Source organism: Phocoena sinus, chromosome 13 (genome assembly GCF_008692025.1).
Source record: "Phocoena sinus isolate mPhoSin1 chromosome 13, mPhoSin1.pri, whole genome shotgun sequence".
Classification (NCBI taxonomy): Eukaryota; Metazoa; Chordata; class Mammalia; order Artiodactyla; family Phocoenidae; genus Phocoena; species Phocoena sinus.
The window spans coordinates 8,709,015-8,735,123 of record NC_045775.1 but is presented as its reverse complement, the minus strand read 5'-3'; positions in this window follow the sequence as shown (position 1 = coordinate 8,735,123).

Below are 26,109 nucleotides of genomic sequence, written 5' to 3'. Positions count from 1 at the left end.
GAATAAAATACTACTCAGCAACAAACCTCAGAAATATTATGCAAAGTGTAAAGAAGCCAGAACAAAAGACTACGTATTATTCATTTATATGAAATATCTAGAAAAGACTAACTTATTAAGAGACCAAAAGTACATCAGTGTGTGCTTGGAGCTGGGAGTTGGGGTGGGAATTGATTGCAAACAGGCTCGAGGGAATTTTAGGGGGTGATGGAAATGCTCTAAAACTAGACTATGGTGAAGTGTGCACCACTCTATAAATTTTCTAAAGCAGTAAATTGTACATTTTGTAGGCGAATTTTACAAAATGTTAATTTAAATAAAGCTTTTAAAAAAGCAGATTGGAAGCTGTAAAAACAAAAAGCCTTTGAATACCATCAAGTCGAACACTTTTGAGTCTTTAATGCTACATGTGGATTAGACTCTGGGTCCCAGCTCATTTCAGCCCATTCCCTGAGGTCTAAAACTTTCCAGTTCTGAGAAAATTCCATGCTTAGCTTTCCCTGATTTTTTAAATTCCATTTGCTAGGCAACACTCACCTCTTTTTGCAACCTGTAGTTTATACATTTCACAGACTATCTCTTGCATGTGTCTGCTTCCAAGGACAAGCTTAGCCCACCCTGAGATTGACCTACACAATAACTACTTTATAGTCTAATAATGCTTTCAGCTGCATTTGTAAGCAGAAAGCTCTGTTTGCAGAAGTTATTATTTTGTGTTATAAAATGTACCAATTAAATTGAGTGCATTAGATCCAATTTAAAAAAGAAGAAAATACTCTGGTATTTTCAGATAAGGCTTTTTTTTTTTTCTTGGCAATAACGGAGCTACTTTCTCCATTTCTCAAATCCCTCTAGGGAAGGAAATATGTTAGCAAAAGAGCTAACCTAGAACCGAGTTTGAATTTGGGCTTGACAATGGCTCCTTGCACATAGATTCTACAAGAATGTGAAGCTTTGGGGAGGATTACTACCCTCTTTCCACTTCCCACTCTGATTTGCTGGACAGTTCTACTTTCTGGAGCATGGTCACCTCTGGGAATGGATTCTGTCTAAAGGCAAAGGGAGATTTTAACTGCAGAACCAGAAACCACCATATATTGTGAGACTCTGATATGTAAATCGTATGGCAAAAAGCTGCAGCGAGATGCCTGAGCCCAGCTTTCTGTAGAGATCTTCACACTAATTTGAAAGCTTCACCAATGTGAAAAGGACATCTTCTTTTCAAATGCATGTCCTGAGCTTGCATGGTGGGCAAGAACGGATCTCACGCTCCAACTCAGGTCAAAGAAAATAGAGTTTAAAGTAAAAGTGGCTTCATTTAAATCATAATCAGCATATGTCACATCTGTCCCCATTCTCATTCTCCAGATCAGATTCAAGTTCAAGAGAACCTGGCCTCGGCATACTCTCCATTAATCCTCCAAAACCTACCTCTAGCCTTGCTCATCTGGTCCATTCTCCTCCTTACTGCAAGAATAATCTTTCAAAAAGTTAATCTCTTCCCTGCTCATTTATTCCTCATGAGCTCTCCCTGCTTCTAGGAGAAAGGCTAGACATCCAAGCCTGGATTCTACCCTCTCATCTACATTTTTTTTTTTAACATCTTTATTGGGGTATAATTGCTTTACAATGGCGTGTTAGTTTCTGCTTTATAACAAAGTGAATCAGTTATACATATACATATGTTCCCATATTTCTTCCCTCTTGCGTCTCCCTCTCTCCCACCCTCCCTATCCCACCCCTCCAGGCGGTCACAAAGCACCGAGCCGATATCCCTGTGCCATGCGGCTGCTTCCCACTAGCTATCTATTTTACGTTTGGCAGTGTATATATGTCCATGCCTCTCTCTCGCCCTGTCACAGCTCAGCCTTCCCCCTCCCCATATCCTCAAGTCCGTTCTCCAGTAGGTCTGTGTCTTTATTCCTGTCTTACCCCTAGGCTCTTCATGACATTTTTTTTTCTTAAATTCCATATATATGTGTTAGCATACGGTATTTGTCTTTCTCTTTCTGACTTACTTCACTCTGTATGACAGACTCTAGGTCTATCCATCTCATTACAAATAGCTCAATTTCGTTTCTTTTTATGGCTGAGTAATATTCCAGTGTATATATGTGCCACATCTTCTCTATCCATTCATCCCATTATGGGCACTTAGGTTGTTTCCATCTCCGGGCTATTGTAAACAGAGCTGCAGTGAACATTTTGGTACATGACTCTTTTTGAATTTTGGCTTTTCTCATCCACATTTTGACTGAAGCTTCACTGCTAAGTTCAGGGCTCCTTGTGCAGTGGATGATCTGGGGTCAATGGCTTGCCTGTTCCTAAACGGTAAGTGCCTGGCACTCATCCTGTACTTTCTGCTTCTTCTGAAAATATTTACTCTTGCTTCAAGACTCAGCTGCAGTGTAATCGCTCTGAAAACTTTGCCAATTTCTCTCCACCCAGAATCCATCACTTCCTTCTCTTTGTCCTGTGGAACTTCACAGATATACCACACAAAACATTTCTGTTCCAATGCAATTTAACTGTTCACGTATCAGCGCCACAGAAAGACCACACACTTCTCCAGATGTGGCACTTTCTCTTGTTTATTTGGTACCATTCATTTGATAGAATAAGAAGAATAAAAATAACAAGTCATGAGGACTGAAGAAGAAGGAGTTAGGGTGACTCTCAGCCGTGTAGCTCGGAGGAAAAGGCAGGAGGTGAGACAAGAAACTGAGGTAAAGAACACAGGTACGAAGGAGGCTTTGAGGAAGAAAGGAGAAAGTATATTTGTGACATGGGGTATACAAAGAGCCTGGGGCAACCTCGTGGAGCTGTCAAGTGGACAGACTCATCCCTGAGTCTGAAAATGCGGGGGAAAGTCCAGGCAGGTTTGGAAGCGAAAGCTTTTAAAAGTCATCAGTTTGGGGAGAGATCTGAAGCTTCAGATGTTGATAAGATCATAATCTGAAAGTCTGTAGAGAGCAGGCTGAGAACTATAAAACCCTGAGTAACTGAAGAGTAGACAGAAGAATTTAAAGAGCGGAAGAATTCAACGAAGATGCAAGAAGGAAAGTTCAGAGTGAAACTTCCAAAAGTAGTAAAGGAGAAAGTTTTCCTCGGATGAATCCCTTCCAGACAATCCTGCAGAGCCCCACCACGTGAGGGATGGGCAGTTACCTGGCTGTGTTTTGGGTCCTGGGAGTTTGACTTCTTTTTCCATAGCCTTTCAACCTATCTGCCTGTTTTCAGTTCCATCTTTACGATCAGAAATACCTGATATTCCCATGAGGTTCTGAAACACATTCTGTTTTTCCTTTCTTGCTTTTCCCATTTCCTCCATAGCATTAAGCTTTTTCAAATCTGTTACATTAAATTATCACTTGCCTCACAGCTTTCCAGATTCCAAGTCTTTTGCTCTGTGTTCCTTTCCCATTCTGTTACTCCTGTGATTAACGCCATGTTCACAGTGTTACAGGAAAGAGCTGGAGTAGATGTCTATATTCAAAAAGCCACCTTTAAGGGAAATCCAGCTTTTAATTCAGCTTTTCAGAAGTCCAGCTGGTCCTGTCTCAAACACTGAGAATGTTCCTAAAACCACAGAAATTGTGATTCTGAGATGACTGTAAAATCTCCTGAAGTCATAGCATCTAGACTAGTTATTTCTAGGCAAGCATATTACTAAGCTAGCAGATGCTCAATAAACTCAGCAAACACTTATCAATCATATTGACTGATTTCTGCCAAATCCCCAGCAGACAGACAAATCCATATTCAGATCTTAAAAAAAAAAAAAAAAAAAAAAAGACTACTGATACTTCGAGAAATAGCAGTGATGATTTTTGAACACTCGCTCTTTACCAGGCACTGAACGATTCTATTAGATAATTATTAACCCCTCTTAGCAGATGAGGAAAGAAGGGATAAATAATTGTTCTAAGATTACACCACTAATTGGTGTCAAAAAAGACACCTGGAACCTGTATTTTTTTCTCAGCTAAAACATCAGGTTATAAGTTAGCACCCAGAGGAGACAAACTTCCTTGTACTATGGGAGGGCCATTTTTATTTTATGGCCACTCTTCAGGTTGGGTTTGTGGTAAGCTGTGTCCATAGACAGATATGACCATTCCCCTAAGTCAGGTCTAACCTGAAGGGCAGGGCACGACCGGGGCTATTCGCCCAGTGTGGTCCCTCAGAAGAATTAAGATCCCTCAGCCCAGCACTTAATGGGAAGGCTTTGTGTGGGCAACATTTGGGGAAGCAAACTTCATTTGTCCATCTTGGTTGAGAATTCTGATCAGTGGTTACTCAGTCTGGCTGATGATAAACTACAGGTTCTGTGGACCCACCCCAGGCATTAAAGAATATGAGAAGGCAAGTCAAAGAACAAAACACGGAAAATCTCTCCCCACATGGAGTTTATCTTCTACTGGAATAAGATATTAGAACAGAGAGTCAGACACAGTCGCCTAGGGAATGTGAGCCCTTGGGCGCGGTGATACACTTCTGATCAGAGGCAGCAGATGCAGGGGAGCAAGACTCCCAACCCACCAGGCATACTTGCCATGTAATTGTCAGAAACCTATAACCAGTAAGCCGATGAGACTTTCTAAAAAAATGTCCTTATCCATTTCAGTTTTATTTTCTCTCTGAACATAGGGTTTTGAAATGTGGAGAACTTCAGCAATTCGGACAGGAAACAATATAGAAGGTCTGACAAGCAGTGAGCATTGGGTTCCCGCGTGGCAGTGAAGACGGCAGTCACGCAGAGGGACTCATGAGACTCCAGATGGAGACCCAGGAAGGCAGTCATCTTGCTGTGTCACTAGCCCCTCTGCAGCCAGACCGTGTCCCTCTAGAATTTTCTCTATGTTTCTGGAGGATCCTATGTTTTGTTTCAGTAAGAGCATTCCTGTCCTTACAGAGTGGTTCTACTACTGAGTTATTCGTATTCCCTAATGCATCTGGAGATGTGTCAGCAGTACTCGGACTTGGAAAATTTATGTGGCCTATCTTCCTGGAGTGTCGATTTTACTTCGTGGAAGTAATTTTAAGAATTACTCTTATATCAAAATAGTGTTATATTATGGAATGGAAGGCAAAATTCACTGCAATAGTTTTAAGGAGGAAAGGAATCATTTTAAAGAAAATTTCCAAAAGCGGTGAATGCTTGATCTGCAGACACCCAGTTTCTCCTGCCTTTAGATGACATTTCATTGATTCATGTTCCCATCATCAGATCCTGCCCAGGCTCCTGAAATATGCCAGGCACAGTGAATGAGGCAGATGAGATACGTGTCGTCATGGAGCTTATAGTCTGGTGGAGTTAAGAGGACACACAATGTCGACCCTGAAGTAGGAAGAAAGAGGGTAACAGGTAGTGAGCTGGGGGAGGGGGATGACTTTTCCAAAGGGAATTTGGGTAAGCTTCATCAGTGCCCAAACCTGACTGTTGAGATGGAGCCAGCACGTAAAGATCTAGGCAAAGAACAGAGCAAGCAAAACCTCCCCGAGATAGGAGGAAGCTGGTGCCTCTGAGGACAGAAAGCAGAGCCTTGCACCTGAGTTTTAGTACATGAGGGGTGGTGGGATGTGAGGAGTCTCATTCCGCTTGCTCATCAGATGCCAGCATCATGATCACCTGGTCCGCATAGAAGAAAATGCAGGTTCCCTGGCTCCATCCCACACCTGCTCTTCTAGAACCTAAGGGACAAGGACCCAGGACTCTGCATTTTAAACCGATTTTTCCAGGGTTTCTCACACACACACTAAAGCATAAGAACATTGTTTGAAAGAAACTTAAAACATTTTTGAAACACAGTAAGGTCAAGTAGGGTGACTCTACTTGGGAATTTCTTCATAGATAAGCCCTTGATGTTATGCAAAAATTAACAGGGTTCTTCCAAAACTCTCTCCTATCTTCTTTCCTGGTGAACCCAAGACCTTCTCAGATATTCTTTATCTAGTGTAACTTTTCAAGGAACATCAAGAAGGTGATTGGCTCAGACAAGATTGGGCTATTATTTCAGAAGAGCGGAGCCCTGTTGTACCTCAAGACCTTTGTGGCAGCCTGCTCTTCGTTGGGTTCCTTGTATGAAATAAAGAAGAGCTGGGACTGGATTGGGCAACAGCTGTTCTCATGAATCAACTATTTCTGAATTTAGAAAATTGCTCTGTTCCACCAGACTATCTTCCCAGCTGGTTAAATGAAGACAAACAGAGTCAATTATTATAATTTTGTGCAGTTGTGGGGCTTTTTCTGTAAAAGTTACAGTATTTCTATATTTTTTACATTAGAGATAAAAAGAGATGAATGACTTCAATTTTCCTGGAACTTCAATTACAGGGCTTGAATCATCCCAGAACAAGAGAGAAGTTGAGAATTCTGAACACAGAGCCATCCTATTAAAGATGATCTCGCTATATCAGGAAAGTACACAGAGCTGTGGAGTGTGCCAGGAAACACGGATTTACTCTCACTTGCAATTACTTTAGGAGTTACCTTTTGATATTTACCTACTTCCCAGGAAGGGGCGTGTCCATGAAACCAGCCAGAAGACTCGCTTAGATGTAAGAGTGGTTGAGATTTACAAAGGGGATCAGACGCTGCTAAGGTTTTATCTTCCTGTATCTCTCACCTGTTCTACAGGAAAGGAAGAGGAGGGGGTATCAGTCGTCACAAAGGGAGTTTAAATGAGGCTTATCATCAAATCTTGGAATATGATATCTAATGTTTGCATAGAATTTTCACAGTTTAGATAGCATTTTCACTGAGTTTATCCCTTTGATGCCCACTAGATTCTTTCCCATGTTGCACTTCACACAGATGTACTAAACTGCCCGGCTTGCCCTCCTCCATACCTGAGAAAAAAATATTTAACCCCATATAAGTAGCCTTGACGTGGGAGGGAGGAGACCTGAGGTCATTATGGATACCTTACTAATTTGATAGTTCCCTCTCTGGTCCTAGATTAGGAGAATAAACAGATAGATGATTAGACCAGATGGATGATTTTATCTGAAATTAACTTATTCTGAGTGGAAGGATATTTTAGGATATATGTACTATAGAATATGTATATATTTTGCATATACATTCATGTATTTTGAAGTCTCATCCACTATTTCAGAGAATGTTCGTAACAGTTGGATTCAATCCTGTCCGTTGGCCAGCGAAATGGACACATGGTTTGAATCAGCCAGCTCTTCAAACAATTTGGGCCCGAAGGATTCCCGAAGACGTTTGCCTCAGCACTTTCCTTCTTTTTCTTTATACATGTTTGAAAAATATAATTTTACACTAGCTTGATTTATACAAAAGGTAGTCAAGAGAATAGAAAGTTCCACTTTTGTTCCAGAGCCAAGTTACCACTGTGAATCAAGTCCACAGAAGTGCCCATTTGACATGTGTTTCAGAGATGCTTCCTGCCTGATGGCTTTGCAGGCTTGCCCAGCTGGCTCTTAGGCTATGAGCAGACACCCAGGGCAACATCATCAAGTAGGGCTCTAGGAGGCTTTGGGAATTGGGAGAGCAAACACTCCTTGAATGTCAGTGTCACGTTGCACTTGTGACATAGGAGTGTTTCCTTCCAAGCTTTGGGAGGTGTATATTCCCTCTCCCAGTCAGAGGAATTCTATTTCTGAGACTCTACAATAAACAAGGCTTCAACTTAAGAAACCTGTGATCTTATGAGTAAAAATAGGGCTTAGTATTTGGAAGTGAATCTAGAAAAGCCTTCAGAAAAACTGCTGTGGTCATTGAACTGAAACAACTGTGACAGGCAGAGACACTGAAGATAATATGAATGACATACTTCTTAAGTAAAAATTCAATATAGATACTTTACATTTAAATTTTATCTACATATGCTATTTAACTAATTCGTTTCTTTTCTTTTGGTTCCTGGTGTTTCACCTGAACATTGAGTGCTTTTATGAATAGATAGAGATAGACACTTATTTCTTATCAGACTTTCTGAAAACATTTTTCAAACTGAAACACTGAGTGATTTTATCACGAACCATTTAACCTCATTGACTTAAAGCTCAGAAAGACTGTATAAATAGTTTGCATGAAGGGAAATCACAAACATTTAAGGTTATAGAAGGGCTGGGTTTGAATCTGTATTTACGCAGTAAGTACTCTTGGGCTTTGTAAAGAAGAGAGACAGTTTCTGATTGAAATAAAGAATTTTTTGTCACTTCACAGTGTAATTAATCCAAGGTTGAGATGGCATTTGTGCTGTCCTTGAAAATTAGGTAGTACTTCAGAAAACTAGAGTGGGGAAAGGGAGGGATTTGGGTGAAGGGGAATTGTGCAAGCAGAGCTGTCAGGCATGTGTGAGTTCATGGAAGAGGCAGGTTCAGGAAGGCAGTGATGAGAGCTGAGTCTTGAGTGAGAGACTGTATCTTCATTACGGAAGCTCTCACGGTGTGCTTTGCAGGATAAAACATGGGGAGACGTGGAACAGGCTGCATGGTTGAGGTGTTTCCATCAGAATGTTGCTAGAATGCCCCCAACTTGTGTGCCAGGTGGTACGCTGGACTGTCTCTTGTGACCTTGACGTGGCCATGACCCCTTTTAAGGCCTCCACATTGTGGGAGAGGAGCCAGAACTGCATTTCTCAGATGCCTTTTCTCCTGTGGTCCCAGGTGCCAGGGAAGGGCACTCCAGAGAGACGAGGAAGCCAGAGAGAAGACCACGCCAGCATTCTGCAAAGGCAGCTTCAGCCAGTAAGTGCGCAGAGGGAGGGTCAGGGCAGAGTCCAAGTGAGCTTCATTGCTGCAGACTGTGGCTCTGGCGCACCTCCTTCCCTCCTTCTCCCAGCCTTCCAAGGGTTTCCTACATGGAAAGCATGGGTAGCTCTGTTTCCTGACTGAAAGCTAACTGACGTCTTGGATGGGAAGTGACTGGAAACAGGAAGAGACCATTTAAGAGGCAATTCATCATCCCAGTGTAGTGCCAGGAGCCTCCAAGCTGGAAGCAGATCTCTTTTTCAGCATCTCATTTACTCACCATTGGTTATTCAGCCACTCGGAGTCAAAGTATAGCCAATGTCAGCTTAGGGGCACTGTGGCGCTCACTCCCCAGTTCCATTTTTAAGCCGATTTCACCTTTGCCCTTTCCTTCACTTGGCTTTACCAAACTGATATTTATGTTGCACCTATTAACTTCATTGGGTAACATCATCATTCAAATCCAGGAGGCACACAGCCTCAGAGAGGGCAATTTTGATCCACTTTGAGAGTTGAGCACTTTCTCATGTCAAGATACCAATCAAATTTGAGAAAGAGTCCCATCAGCCCAGTGCATTAGAGCCTCTTATAAAAGTAAAGCCGATGCAGCTCTGCTCAAATGCATCCTTTTCCGGCTCTGCTGACTAAGTTAGAAAACAAGACATGTTTTCATACCAAAAGGAAGAGGAAGGGCCAAAGAAAGTGGGCCATGGAAACAGTTTTTCATAATTAATTTAATTATTAGATGGGTATCCCAGGAATCCTTTCTCTGTCTCCCTCACACCATGGAAGTTTGATGTGACAGTCCCATTTTGCCTGTGAGTAGCTCAGGGAGAAGAAACACCTGGTCCAAGGTCACACTTCTGGCTGGGAAGTGGCAGAACCATTTTCATCAGGTTCTACATTCTACCCAGGATCTCACGTTCTCCATTGATCAAGTTGTCCTGAAACTCAGCCCAACTGATGAGCAGGTTCCTCAGGACAATCTCCACAGATGAACACATGGGAGGGTAGATGCGTGTCAGATGTGTGGAAACAAGTGGAGACAGCTTGCACAACACATTTTAGGTAGGATGTATTTTAACTGAAATCCTTGTCTGCTTCTAAAAGTAAGATGGCGAATTGGAAGTACTTTCAAGAGAGCTGCTCCATAATAGGTTCACTTTGCCCACCATGAATCCAATATTGAAGAGTTCTCCTGAGAAAAATTCATGAGGAAAGGCCAGAAACAGGCTCATTGTTTTTATTACCCTTTTAAAGACTTCGTTTTAATCCATGGGTTGTAAAATATGCCCCATTCCCTGAAATTATAGGATGGATAGAGACTGCGAAACTGGCCCAGAAAATGGACCTGACCTGCTATAGACGGTGATGCTCGGTGAGGTCACTTTAAATATGCCCTTGACATTTCTACTGAAAAGTCCAAGTTTCCTCTATTATTGCTATTCCCTCTAGAGTGTGGATATTCACCAGCCAGATCTCAAAGTGTCCTGAGGTTGAGAAAGCAAAGTTAGGAGGGTCTCAGCAGCCACCTGGAGATCACACCCTAATCCGGGGTAAGGACTGGCTCATTTGGAGCTCTCCGTATTGCAAACAATCTCCAATATGGGCCTCTCACAGTTGTAAAAGGAATTTCTTAATTTGTCTCTGTTTTCCTGGAGGGCGCTCTATAACCCTCAGAATGAAGCTCAGACTCCGTGACTAGGCTTTTGGGGTCCTGTGCACTATGGTCCCTGCCTCTTCTTCAGCCTCATCTTCTGATGCCCACTCCTCCTCCCCTTGCCCCCTTGTAATGGGGAAAAACAAATCCATATTGGACTCCATATTGGATCTGTTTCTTTTACTTTAACCTTTGTATTCTGTTGCTTTGCTACAAGTTAAGAAGTTGCCTATAGCCTGAAATATACAAGGTAGCCCATTCTGAGTCTTTGACCTTAAAGGTATAACACTTTTCTATTCATACAGAGATAAAAAGTTGCAGAACAGGGAATACCACCTGTCTTATGGGAGGTTTGCAGGAACATTGTGACTAGACCTATGTGGACAGCTGCAAGAATGAAGGATACCAGCACCAAGATGTTTGCAGCAACCAACCACACACACACCCTTTTAGTATAAAAAAGCCTGGATTCTAACTTGCGTAAGATGGTTCTTTGGGACACTAGTCCATCTAGATGGACTAGATGGTGGACACTAGCCACCATCTTCTCTGTCTGCTGGCTTTCTAAATAAAGTCACTATTACTTGCCCCAATAACTTATTTTTGTTATTTAACAAAATTTATTGGCTAGTTGCGTGATGGGCACTATGAGTTTGGACTCAGTAACCTCTGCCCCCAACAAAGCTCGCAATCTCTCCACCACTTACCACTTCCCAGTTCTCAAGCTTGTAAAGATTTCTGAGCCCCCCGACACCTTAAGCTATGACCTTCTCATGTCTCTGCTCTGGCAAACTCAGCTGAACACATCATCATTTCAAATTAACCTCCAAAGTGAAAGTTTTTGAAACTCCCCAGAAATGATTACTTTTCCCTCTCTATGGATTTCCCCTGCAGTCACTGAATACCGAATACCTCATATTAAATGATAGTACATACCTTATAATCATTTCTTCCCATGTAATCCTCCAGATCAAGACCACATGCAATTCATTTTATGGTCTCCTGCCTGTCTTTGTGTTTGGCACATTTTAGATGGAGGATTCATGATTTTTGAATAGTTGCCAATTAATGATGTGCCTAAAATGATGCGCTTAGTGCTTTAAGGATGCTTCCCAGGGAATTCCCTGGTGGTCCAGTGGTTAGGACTTAACGCTTTCACTGCTGGGGTCTGGGTTCAATCCCTGCTTGGGGAACTAAGATCCCACAAGCTGTGGCCAAAAAAAGAAAAAATTAATTTTTTTAAAAAGACTATTAAAAAAAAAAGATACTTCCCAGATCTGGGTTTCCAGGGAGGAGAAGGCAGCTTCTCATCATCTTCTCTATTTCCTCCTTAGCCTCTCATCTTCTCTTGGCCCCAGGAGAAGGAAGCTCGCTGGCATTACCTTTGAAGATGAAGACTTCCTGCCATTGGCTCCCAGCAGAGCCAGTGCCTGACACAGCATTTGTTGAATTGGTTTGTATTTCTCAGAGAGTCAGGAGGCTTTTAGAGTTTGGAATGAAAATTTCCTGTGCCCCTATTTTGACAAAAAACGTTTTCTTGACACTCACCTCTAAAATCCTCCAAACTTGCCTCCAGATACTGGCCAGCGCTAGAAGCCCTGGTGTCAGAAGATGGAGTTCCAAGAGGACACACGCAAAGTCTAGAGTGAGGATTGGAAAAGCAAAAGAACGATTTCCAGGGGAATAACTGAAGTTTGGCAAGAGCCTTACTGAAAAAGGCTCTGGCTTATGGCTATAAATTTAAGAAGAAAGAAAGAAAAGAAAAAAGAAATCCAAATCCCCTGTCTGCACAGGAAAAGTATTTCTCTTTGCTGGAATGTCTCAGAAGGATCGGGCATAATTAGGAATAAAAAAATTGTCACTGTCTTTTCAACTTCCTACCTAATTACTAATTAGCTTGACTGTGCTATTAGAAGAACGACGTGAATAATGTTTAGAAGCCTTCAGAAAAGGACAATGTTATGACAACAGAGAAAACCAACTCCACGGACACAGAGAATGATGCTTGATTTCTGAGGTATATTCACGTGAATGTGCCTTACAAATATTTATCGTATATCATGTAAGAGCAGCTAAAATTGGCCATGGTAATCAGGGTCTCAGTATTTCTGCACTCTCATTTGTAAAGTAGACCAAGAATACCTGCCTGCAGGTACAGTCATGTCTTCATAGTGAAGCAGCAGTGCCCTAAAAGGGCTAAGGCAGTCCTGAGGGCTATGGGGTGGGGGGGAAGAGGGCCTGATGGATCCATTGAATTGATGCTAAATAATCACTCTCTGGGACAATCAGGTCAGGTACCAGGTCAGTTTTAATTAACAATCATCTACTGAGCCTGGCACGCTGTCCTAGACGCCATGGAGAATACGAAGGTGTCACCCAACCCAAGGCTTCATAGTGAATGTCCAAAGAAAATCCACGTGGCATGCCACCAGAATTAATACATCAGCTACTCGTAGGTCTGCAGTTGCGTTGAACCACACCACCTCCAGTCACTCAGCCAAAGATGGTGTCAGTCATTCAGATGTCTGATCCGTGAGAAACACTGGGGTATGTTTCTAGGTGAGTGAGCTCCAACCAGAAAAGAGAAGACAGTATCAATCACATTAGATAGAGGTTTTGCTAACCTAGTCCTCAGCATGTGTACAGCACTTCAGAGTTTCTAAACCACTTTCTTGTATGTGAGGTATCCCCTCCTCACAGGAAACCAATGAGAGAGACAGGCACAATTTGAAGATAGACTAAAAATCAGAAAAATCAGATGAGTTCTGCAAAGTCACGGGTGGGACAAAATATCTTCGTGGGTGTCAGACCTGGGACTCGCACTGCAGGGTCATCCTGATGCAGCAAACAACAGCCACACGAAAGCCAGTCCTTGCTTATCAACAACCCCTACTCCCCCTCCCCCTTTCTTCTCTTGCTCCTCTTCCCCCATCACTGGATTATCTGGTAACAGCACAGGAGAGAGTTTTACTATGGCTCAAAATGCATTGGCAATTCCTACTACTTCACACACACACACACACACACACACACACACACACGCACACACACGCACACACACGCACACACACGCACATCCTCTTGCCTTATTCTTGTAGCTGTATCTAGTCTCCGTGTGCCAGAGAGATCTGGGTGAATTCATTAGTTCTGTTCTTCTGAGATTCTGTAGTTGCACAGAGAGTGGAGTGAGCCTAGCAGTTTGAAGACAGCTCCTAAAAATCTACACATTCTAGATGTTTCCTACCGTCTCAAACAATCATCTGAATCAGTAGATTCCAAACTTTTTGATCGTCCACCCGATCAGAAAAAAATATGTTGATCGCAGACTCATTGACATATGAAAATTTACTGCATTATAAATTTGGCCTGTGTATCTGTAAATCGATGCCTATGCCAACATGTGATATAAACAATGAAACATTCAAAAACTAGAACATTTTGAAATGAAAGCTGCAATGAGAAATATTGAGTTTTTATTTTCCTTATTTCATTTATTAGTAGAACAAAGAACTTAATACATAAACATTTTAGAGAGAAGTATACAATTCAATAAACTATTATTTTTTTTAAATTTGGATTTAAGTTTTCCATACAGAAACTGGTTTTAATTTAGATTTATTTCAATCCTTGGCTTTAATGGTTGCCACAGATGAAAAAAATACCTCAAAAGAAAAATATATACCAAACAAAGAAGTGCATTGTTGTATGTGCTTTAATAAATCATGTCACTTACTTTCCAATCCTTTCCACTGATTATGCAAAGACTTTACTGAAATAACTACTGATGTCAGTTGGTAGTTATAGCAAACTAATATAAATGCCATATGTGTCTCTCTCAAACAAGTGAATTCAAACAAATGAGTTCAAACTCCATTTCAAAACTCATTGAGGATGTTCTAACTTGGTAGTAATTCTGTTGCCAAGTTTTATTTTTTAAGTACGCAGGCATGAGCCTATTTAAGTGATTTATTAATTTTAACAACAAATCACAAAACAGTAGAATCATACCTAACCATGCATGTCCAAAATGTTCTCTTCTCATGAAGAACTTTTTTCAAAAGTCTGTTATGAAATTCACATTTTAAACATACTATTACCTTAAAAGGAAAATTTAAAATATGCCCTTTTCTCATCTGTCCTCTCATGAGAAAGTCAGGGCATTTGGAATATGTTTTATATTATTGCTATTAAATAAAATGCATCTTTAGATTCTAAAAGACTTCTAAGTTATTTGCAAAGAGAAAATCATAAACCTTCTGTGTGATATAAAAGATTAAAATGGCTACTTGCATCTCAGTGCAAAGTGTTGCAAAGGTGTTGTCATTATAACATCTACCACCTCGATCATGTTCTTCTATCACAAATTAACTGCAACGCACCGCAAGCCTCTGATAAGTGAATGAACCAGCAGTGACACCAATCCCGCTCTCCCCACAGGACACCTCGTGTGCCCCTTGGAACACACCATATGCTTGCTGGAAGCCCTCAGTGTCACCTTGTACCCTACACATTTGTAAAGCTTAATCATTCTGACTTTTTCAGACATAAAATACATCATATTGGAAGTCCTGACATGCTCTTCCCACACCCAGTGGGTCATCCTTCGCTTTCTCTGGGGTAGAGGGCCCCACTTTGGAGATCACTCGTCTAGGTAACTCCTGCCTCACAGTAATTCACAATATCCATACCTGACCATGGATGTTTAAAATATGGTCTCTTGTCCTGGGTGGGTTTCCAAGAGTCCATCCATCTTCATGAACTCCATGTAAAACATTTCTTGGACATCCATATAAATATTTTTTTTTCCTGGAGAGGCCATAGTTTTATTATATTCACAAAGGGCCCCTGAATCCCCGAAAGGTTTAATTGCCACTAACCCAGATAATTAATATAAAAAATGTTTTATCCTATTCAATTATTTAGATAATTGCACTGATTTTCAACCAGACACAGTTGAAACCAATTTTGGTCACTTAGACCCTGAAAAGGAAAAAATTCCTAAGGGATGGAGGGATGTGGTTCTGCTATCAACACTCTCCTTAAGGATGAGCTAGGGAGACCGTTTGGAGACACAGGGCCTGCGGGACCCTACAAGGTGCCCTAGTCCTGCCCTTCCCACGCAGGTGGGTTCAGTGATTTGTCAAACTTGAGGGAACAACAAAGTGAGGTTACAGCCTAAGAGCCATGACCTCCAGCTGGGCTGTCCTTCCCAATGCATGATATTAACCACCAAAGTCTCTCCACTGAAGTCACCTCACTTCTAGAAACTCCTAGCCCACAAGATGTAAAATCTCCTGTAAGAAAATCTGTTTCCCTGGACTACACTCTAAAATTAGATTTTAATTCTTATTTTTCTTTAAGGGGACATCGAGGGGCCCAGGGCTGAGAGGAAATCTTGAGCCTCGGAAGACTTTGATTTCCTGTCGGTTAGGCAACTGCCCTGATTAGAATTGTTATCTTCTTTCATGGATGCGTAGATTTCCAAAGAGGAAGCCTCTTCCGGGCAGCCTTCCCCCAGCAGCAAGTCAGAGGATGGCATCTCCTCTGTGCTGTTTTGAGCTTCCCCTTGGCATTTTCTATGTGGGCTGTTAGGAATGCTCACTTTGGCCCTCCGGACTATCCCCTTTGGGGGCAGGGGCTGTGTGTCCCCTGCCCCCAGCCCTGCGCCTGGCACTTGGGGTCAGTAAATGAATGATGGCGATCACAGACCTTGGTCCCAAAAGGAAGTGCTTCTTGGTGACTGACACCAGCTGACATAGCCCCGCCTCCCCGGGAATTACACAGGAAGTGGGTCTCACAGTAATACTGCATTCACTGATTCCTCAAAATTTCAATAGCACCTCTTTTTTTTCATCTTTACATTGTGAGAAACATTGTCTGCCCGTCATTGAATCCAGGCATTGGCTTCTGCAGGCTGTGTCATCACTTCTCATTTGGTGATCACAGAGCAAATTACCTGTGAGATGATTCTTGCCTTTCACAGATAATTTTATATTTTGAACACATTTTTTTCTCTCCAGCACATAAAGTGCTAGTACACTTAGCCTTAAATGACCTGAAGATGTCAAATTACAAGCCAGTGTCTTAAACAAGAGCACCTCACATACCACGATACAGACATAAAGACTTCAAAACAACTGTGGCCAAAGAGAAAGCAACGCTAGAAATCAGAATGTTCTTGAACATTCTGGGGACAGGGAGCAAACTTCATAGCAACCCAGCTCCTAGGAAAGGACGTCCGTGAGAAGACCCGCTGCTTGCTACTTCTAACCCTTCCTATATTGAGGTATTCGCTCGTCCATGTGCATTAGTAAAGGAGAGTTTGATCAGGCGCTGAACCACGTCTGAGGAATTCAGACATAAATCACCTTCTGCTCTTGCTCCGGGCATCAATGCAGTACTAGTAACAATAAAACGACCACATTTGCTCAAGTACACACGCTACACCAGGCTACCTAAACTTATCATGTCTAAATCTCAAAACAACACTTCAAGGAAGGTATTAAGGTAGAAATAAAATCAGCTCTTTTTGTTTGGGGGCAATCTGAGTGACGTACACCATATCGTCCTCAGATTGCCTCTTCCACTGGGCTCAGGTAATTAGCCGAACCTTTGTCGCTAACTTCCTCTGTCCACACGTTGCATTTTCTCCAGGAGGCTTGGGTGACACCACTGTGCCCAGTAGAGTCCAGGGTGGACAGACGTGGAAGAGACTCAAGGTTCCCTCACCGCACATACACACACACACACACACACACACCCTTCGCAAAGGGAGGACCTCTTCTCTGCAAAGCAGTCGCCATGTTATTTTTCTATCTTCTCCAGAGCTGAAGCTGTACTTTGCATGTTACCCAGCCTGAAGCTATGTAGTCAGCTAGTGCATTGAGACTGAGCGTGCTGTCACAGGTCTGGGAGCATCCTTTCCTGGGAAGTCTGCATATCCTAAGTTTTACCTGTAAGCTCCAGCCATGAGAAATGCAAAGGAGGAAGCAAGGGAGGACAGACAGAATGCAATGCTCAGGCTACGAGCATGCAATCTCCCTTTAAGAACAGGAGAAGACTCTGCCTGGTGATGAGGAGAGAAGAGGGAGATGGAGAGAGGGTTGGAGGCCCACCGCCTCCCTCCACCGTTAGCCCACAGCCCCACAGGGACCAGTTTGCTTCCTCGTTTACGCTGGGCAAAGCAGCCAGAAGATGTCAGTGCAGCGGGGTTTGCAGAGAGCAGGAAGACTCCAAGCAAGGAGGATGTGGCCCAGCCGTGGGAGAGGGTACTGCAACATGACAAAGCACATCTGCGGAACCCCCGCCAGCCTGGAGCTCCTCCGACTTCCCAGAGCCCAGACCTCCGCCAGGCAGTCCTGACACTTCCTGCTCCTGCCAGATCGGGTCCTCTTTCATTCCTGTCTCTTCTTATTCACACATGTGCATTTATTCCTGCATGCTTACGTGTTGAACGTCTGCCTTGTGCCTGTGCGCTCATCTAGATGCGTGGGACATAGCAGTCAATAAAACAGGCAAAAATCTCTGCCTCTCTGAGCTTCGGTTTTACTGGAGAGAGACAGGCAGTGAACATGATCAGTCGGCAAGATACTCACTAGGGTAGAGGTGAAACTACAGAGAAGTATGGCACAGGGAGTGTTGGGACCTGGGGGGAGCAGCTAACCGAGGTGTCCAAGGAAAAGACTCCCTGCCCAAAGGGCACAGGTGTAAAGACCTGGAGGGGTGATACCTGCCAAGCGCTGGGGGAGGGTGCATGCCTAGAACATTCAGGGATGACAAGAAGGCCTGTGTGGCCAGAAAGGAGCAAGGCGGAGGGGAAATAGAAGAAACCAGAGAGGTAGGAGACACCTAACACCTGCGGGGCCATGCAGACCCTTGGAAAGGCTTTGGGTTGGCCTTAGGAAGGAAGCCAGCACAGGTGTGAGCAGAGAAATGACATGATCTGACTTATTTTTGATCACCATGGCAACCATGTTGAGAACGGATGAAAAGGCACAGAGGCAGAAGCAGGGCCGTCAGTTAAGGGCACTAATCGAGGTGAGAGATAACGGCAGCTTGGCCTGGTCATTCGCCACGCTGATGCCGAGAACTGCTTAGATGCTGGGGATCCTTTGAAGGCAGAGACAGCAAGATTTGCCAATGGGTTGCATGAGAGAGATGAAATATAAACTAGAGGTAACGTGAAGCCAAACTTTATTAACCTGAGAACCTCAAAGAATGGAGCTGCCTTTTCCTGAGATGGGAAAACAGTGAAAAGAGCAGCTTTGGGGGAGAAGATCAAGGATTCCGTTTTATACCCACTAGGTGTGATAGGACCGATACAAGAAGGAGGACAAGGAAGCAGCTGGGTGGATGAACCTCAAGTAGGAGAGAGGTCTGTGCTACATACACGAATCTGGGACGTGCCAGTGCGTAGACGGTATTTAATTCCATGAGACTTGATGCCATCAGCTGGGAGTGAACATAGATGGAAAAAGGAGAGGTCCGGGGACTGGGTGCTGGGGTCTCAACGTGAAAAGATCGGGGAGATGAGGAGACCACAGTGGAAGAAAATGAGCAGAGAACAAATCCAAGTGCAGAATTTATTTCGAAGCAAAGGGAACTGACCAACTCTATCTGAGGCTGCCGGGCGGTCAACTAAGATGAGGACTGAGAGTTGACTGATTGATTTAGCAACTGGGTATCCTCTTGTTGGTGACCTTCCTGTGGAACAACAGGAGAAGTTTTGCTGGAGTGATGGGGGCAAAAGCCAAATTAGAGCATCACGGTGGGGCCGGCGAGACACTCATCAATCTCACTTCCTATTCCTGGGTACTGAGGAGGTCCACGGCTTTTCCCAGGCAGTTTCATAAGTAAGGAACACACTAAAATGTACTCCTAGACACATAGTTCTTAAATGACCTCTTTGCTTCTTCAACACATTCTCCAATCTCTCTCTCTGTCTCTTCCCTACCCCCTCCCTCTCCCACCATCAGCCTTGAATGGGAAGGTCAAACCCTCAACCTGATCTTTGCTCTGAGTCGCTTTATTCAGTTCAGGAGTGTTCTAACAATTTTTCACTCAAAGCCTGATTAAATCCTCTCTCTTGTCATTTAGAAATGGAAAGAGCTGGCTTTTCCAATCCTGTCAGACCGCACATTTCTGGACTTTATGTGCTTTTACTTTTGCTTACAAACTGGCCAGTTCATACAGAGCACATCTGTTTTTAATCTAATGTCTCGCACCCTCAGTCAACAATAGTCCCCACGCTTCGCTAACGTTCGGCTTTCCAACTTTATCTTAGAGCTTTACCAAATAATGCGCTGCTACGTAACGTGGAGTTTTAACTCGCCAATGTGTTATATCTACTCTTCTCATCTCTAAAATTTCCAGTAAGCCAAAGTCATCTATTTTAGTTTTTTAGCACAGCAAAGACCTATACCAATGTCTGCATTAGTCAGGACAAGTAATACTAGAGGCTGCAACAAAAACCGTCCAAATGTTAACGATTCAGCAGGAGGAGGGTTTATCCCATTTCCTTTTCCTGGGTACACTGGAATACTACATCCTTCAGCCTCCCTTATAGTTACGTTGGGGCCCTGTGACCTGCATCTCAGGCATAGAAATGTGAGGAGGAGGATTTGTGCCAACTCTAAGCAAGCCTGCCCACCGAGACCCCCATGCGATCCCACTCACCCTTCACATTGTGGTCACCGTGGAGGGTGCACGTTGAAGAGGGAGGTGCCACAGCAGAAGTACAGACTGACAGCCTGGATCACCCACTGGAGGAGAACCACCCAGGAGAGACATCAATCCACACCAACTAGGATGTGAGAGAGAAAGAAATGTTTATGGTCATTCATTGCAGGATTACTGTACTATCCTGACACAACAAGGGGAAAAAAATTGAGGCAGTGATTTAGGACATTTTTCTTTGAGGACTTTTTGGTGTAAAGGAAGGGGGTAAATAGAATGATAGAGGGGGAAGTAGATTGAAAACAGAGGATTTTGTTCGTTTTTCGTTTTGTGTAAGGGGAAAAATGACTATGTTTGCACGCTCGTGGGAAATATCTGGTAGAGAAGAAAAACTGATGGTGAGGTCAGAGGGCAGAGAAGTGGGGTGAGGAGATGGAATCTGGAACCCACATGTCGGGAACAGCACTGTCTAGGAACACAGACAATTTATCTGTGCAACAGAAGAAGTAGTGTATACGGGCACAGATGCAGGTTAGTAGGTGGGTGAGGTGATGGAAGCTTGCACAAGTTTTCTGAAAACTTCAATTTTCTCAACAAGATAAACAGCTGAGATTGAGGATTGGAAAGGAGACATCACAGATTTGAGGAGGAAAATGAAGGGGAATCATATAATGGTCAAGGACCGTAAGACTGCGTATGTAAGGCAAGAGAATTATAAAATATTGGCTGGATTGCTTTAAGGGTCCACTTGAAATGAATGATCGTGAATGTAAAGCAAGACCGGCTTTTTTTCTCCAGGCAAGTCCAGCTTCCCACTGGTTATACTGAAGGGCCATGGGATTTCATTTGGGTACGTAGGGCAGTGACAGTAGAAGGGTAAGAGACAGTGACAGAACAATGACAGGCTGAATAGATTGAAGGACCCTGTGAGGTTAAAGGACCCTTGGAGTCAAAGATACTAGAAGAAAGGAGCTGAAAAGGTGATCAAGGAGAGAAGGTCGCTTACAATGGGAGTTATGGAGAGTAGCGGTTGTTACTGGTACTGGTCGTGGTGAGATCTTGCATGTGACTGTAGGATGCACAGCTGAGCTGGGTGGAGGAAAAGGAGGAAACAGAGGAGAGGAGGCCAAGGAATGTTAGAAGGGTCATCTAGATGGATACCGAAATTGCCCACGGTGGAGATGTTTCTCATATGAGCCATGAATCCGAAGCTAAAGCAATGATGGGGGAGGGACCTAGAGGTTGGTGGATGGCTTCAACAAGGAGGGCATTGGGGGTGTACACTGATGACACAGAGATCCAGCAGGGAAGGTTGGGATATAAGAAGGAAAGAAAGGCCTGGAATCTCCACAAAGAAGCAGGACTCCAAGGCAACAGAAAACAGTCTTATTCAAGCGCACGAAACTCCCATTTTATGCCTGGAATGAATGAGTGAATGAATGATTGTTTCAATCAACTCGTCCAAGCCTTTCATTTTAACGAGGAGGAAACCTAGGTCTGAGGGGTAGAGTTCCTTGTTTCAGACCACTTGGTGAGTTAAGGTCTCCTCTAGAGGGAGCACAGTGATGGTTGGACACAGTTCCTGGACACATGCCAACCGGGTGGAATACCAGCTCTGTGACTTAAGGCAATTTCCTTAGCTTCTAGGACCCTGGTTCCTCATTTTTAAAAATCATGGAGAATAAAAACACCTGCCTCACCAGTTGTTGAAAAAAAAGGGGGGTTAATATATTCTAAGAACAATGCCTAGCATTTAGCAAATAATCTTTAGGTGTTACCTACTATTATTAACTAAGAACTGTGGTCAGTCTCTTTATGCCTGAAGTTTTTAATTCACATGTCCCCATGTCTTCCAGCTGTCTGGGCTCGGCCTTTCTTTGTATCCAGATCAAAGGGCCTAGATCCCCATTCCTCGTGCAGTGGGAAATCTGGCCCCTCCCCCAGATTTCCAAGGATTCCCAAGGACTTACTCTTCTGCCAAAGGCGAGCACACACACACACACACACACACCTGCACACACCTGTTCTCTCCACCCTTCCTATGAGCCAGCAAGACCCCAAATTCCTGTTACTTTATTATGCAGATCAATTTTCACTGTCAACTGCAACCATAGACTACGAAGATGAGTCCTACCTTTGTTTATATTAAGGTCTGCTCTTGTGTATATGAAGGATTGACCCACCTTTTTAAGATTATTTTGTTCGTTTTCTAGCACATTCAAGTTTCTAAACCAGGCTCCCTCCTGCTAACAAGCATTTATCTGCTGGTCAGGTACCACATAAAGCACTAGCCAGTGTACAAACCTCGGAAACAAGTAAGGTATTTGTACAGAGGGTCTGAGGGCCAGGACCCTGGATGGGAATAGAGAGTGGTTATGGAAGTGTCAGAAGGCAGGCTTCATGTCTGTGGGCTCTCTGCCGCTCCAGTAGGAGCCGTTGGAAGGAAAGAAGCTCAAAAACATGATAGATGATTTTAAGTCAAAGTCAAGAGCACACCTTTGGCCAGCACCCATGCCAATCATGGGCTGACCCTCCAGTGAAGGGCCAGGCACAAATACAAGCCACACAGTCCTTCCTGTGACCTGCAAGAAATGGACAGGAGAGGCACATTCGTAAGAAAAAACAAAGCAACACTTCCCTGCACGAGCTACTTCTGGATGTCTGTGTTTCACTATCCCTCAGAGAATGCGGGAAATGAGAAAAAGAAAATGAGCAATGTTTTTTTTTTTAAGGAGAAAAGGGGGAAATGAGAGAGCAGCAGCGCTGGAGAGATGAACTTTTGAGGGGCTGGGGACTGGGGAGCAGGGAGCGAGGCTGTTGCTTCGGGCAGGAGAGTCCCTCCTCCTCTGTCTCACGGCTCATCAAGGGTGAATTAAGGACTCTGGTGTGATTCTAGGTGACAGCACAGTATCGATGGAACTGGCTCCTTTTTAAGTCTTCAAAAGAGAAAACACCCAATCCTCTTTGTGAAAATTCAAGCAGAGTTTGATTTATTCTTTACTATGGATAATCCATTTAAAGTAGGAACTAACTTGTGATATCAAAAATTAAATCCAACCTCAATGCACGGATTAAATCTTCACTTTTCTCTCTTAAATCCAACTATCAATTCTCTTATTTGAAGTACACATTGGCTCCATCCACCTATTTCAAACACAGCCTCTGTCACACAGCTGTGCAGGAAGAGTCCCTCCAACCATGATTACCCCTGCACACACTGGGGAGCGGGTGTTATAAGGCAACTCTCTCTACTGGAGAAGCTGTCACCATTTCAGAATGAACTGTAGTCTTTCTTTCTAGCTCATAATTTATGAGAGAGAGAAAGACGGGTGGTGGGGGGAAAGGAGAGGAGAGAAAGAAGAGAAGGGAAGAGAATAAAGAAAAGAGGAGAAAAGAAAAGGAAAGGAAAGGAAAGGGAAAAGAAAGAAAAGAAAACTCTTATATGTGACTACACTGAGTTTCATTACCTAGACGTTTCTTCAGAGACATGACATTTTTTCTGAATGTTCTAAAAACGGATGCTATGTATCAGCTAAAAATATGATAATTAACAAGTATGCTTTGAATCACATAATAGCAAATGTCATTTTCCCGTAAGATAGGAGTGTTACTCATAAGCTCAACAGAAACCAACAGCGCCTAACAGGTGCCAAGAGGGCACTTCCAACTTGGCAAGTAGATTGCAGTCTCCTTTGGCAAACGGTCCATAAAAGTGCCCAAGAGCACGTGCAGCCTTGGGGCCCTGCTTGGAGGGCAAAGAGATTTTTCCAAAATCTGGCTCCCTGAGCTGGGATTCACACGCAGCCTTTCTGCTATTAGGAAGCCACCTGCCATCCTCTCGGCTCAGGTCGGATGCCCACAAAGGACAGAAAACGCCACTGTGGTGGGTTATTTCTGTTAATAGCTTCCAATTACAGAGGACACAGGGATTTAGCATCCTGGTAATCCCAGTGGTATCCAAAAATAAACTCTTTCCGGCCATCTTGATTAATTATTCCTCTGTGGATGAAAGTCAGGAAACACCGAGAAGGGAAGTTTGTGGTAAGTCATTCATTTGATTTCATTGAGCTTTTGTTCCCTAAATGCCTGTTCCTTGCCAGGCAATGTGCTGAGTGCTGGTGACACAGAGAGATGTCGACACACAAGCAATCGAGGACAACAGAGTCTGGGATGGAGGCTGCTCAGGAGTTGGAGTGGCACCGAGGCAGGGAGAATGGAAGGAAAGCGTAACACGGGAAGAGATTTTCTGAGTTGAACCTTGAAAGATGAGCCGCGGTTACCCCAGTTACTAGTAGAAACATGGAGACAGGGCTGTGTAGGCAGCACTGGGAACCCGTGGGTATTCCCTATAGGACGGTGGTGATCCAGGGCACTATTTTTCCTTGGTGAGGCACCTTCAGAAGAGAATTATTGTTGCCCATCACACTGCAGCATCAGTATTAGTCCTCTGTCCTTTTTCCCTCCGAGAAGTGCCTGTCCTCCACGCCTGCCCTCACTCAACAGACCCCCATGTGGCTCAGGCTCTGCAGACAAAGAGGTGACCGTGCCTTCAAGCTGCTCATGATCTAGTTAGTCAACAAATTCGCGCGTGTGTAATAACATAGGTACCTGACCACCGACAGAACTTCGAGAAAGAGAGCGATGCCACAGGGTGTGGGCAGGAAAGATGGAGCGCATCTTTGGGCATCTTCATGGTCCTCCTGGACCTCTGGTCCTCACCCTGGACTTGACATTGCCCGAGGCTCAGCGAATCAGAACACCGTTAATGGCTCTGCTCTTTTCAGCCTGCAGGATGCCCCTCGATGGGCCTCAGCTGAAGTGAATCGGGGTACTTCCTCCATTATACTAGTCCTCAAATGTGTGTTCTCCCCTCACTACTCAGAGCGTGATTTGGGAACCAACAACATCAGATCACCTGGTAGCTTTCAGGCCTCCTCTCGAAACTCTGGAATCCGAATCTGCATTTGAAAGATACGGAGTGATTCAAACTAACAGTAAAGTTTGAAGAGCACTGGTACTCAAATGTGGATGCACATTTTAATCACCTGAAGAGTTTTAAAAAATAAAGGTGTCTGGGTCTCATATCAGAGTCTGATTTACTTGTTCAGGGTACAGTCGGGCATCATAAGTTTTCAAAACTCCCCAAATAATTCTAATATGTAGCTAAGTTTGAAAACTCCTAAGTTACGTCTTTAGTCTGACAGCCGCTGGCGTGGATGAGAGGTGCCTGTGGTTAGTCCAGAACAGGTGAGGAGGGAGGAAGAATAAAGGACATTGTTAGAGATGGTCTCTAATTCACCTCTAATTAGACAGCCTCTGCTCTAATGCCCTCACTTTACAAGACTCCCAGAATGGGTTGGTGACTCGCCACTGTCATAAAACAAGAAAATCAAAAGAGATAGCAGTTCAGGTGGGGGAATTGGAGAACACAGTTAGCAAGACCTTCAAGGCTCCTAAGCTGTTGACTTTGAGCTGTTCTCATCCCCAGTCCCCCTCTTTGGTGCTGAGCAAAACCCACAGGTGCCTCTACTCTGTTACCTGCGTCACTTCACATGTCACCTTTTTGTAAGCCATAGATGCCTTCATGGTTCCTGCAATTCACCTGCATATCTGGCTCTGAGTTTCCTGATGGTCAATCCAGAAAGGAAGATATAGTCAGTCTTGTCACCAAAAAGTTATAATTGCCCCAGCTTCTCAAAGGAAGCCAAGCTTTTCCTGACCTTTATCTTTACAGAAGAGCTTCTTGCTTCAGGCTCCATATAGAAGGAATTGAATGACCTAATGCATAGCACTTCAAAGACACCCCTACAGTAATCGTTTTCATAAAGCTATTATGTATAATATCCCTGGATGTAAGCCAAGGAAATACCATTAAAATGCATGAAAATTCTGCTGGGGACTAAGAACATATGGTCCAAGTGCACAGCTTGGTGCAGGAATAAAAATTAGCACACTAGAGGAAAGGATAAACAGCATGCCCTTCAAACAAGTCCTCATAAATATCACTTCCATTACCCGGGCTTCTGATAAGGCGGGAGAAGACTGAG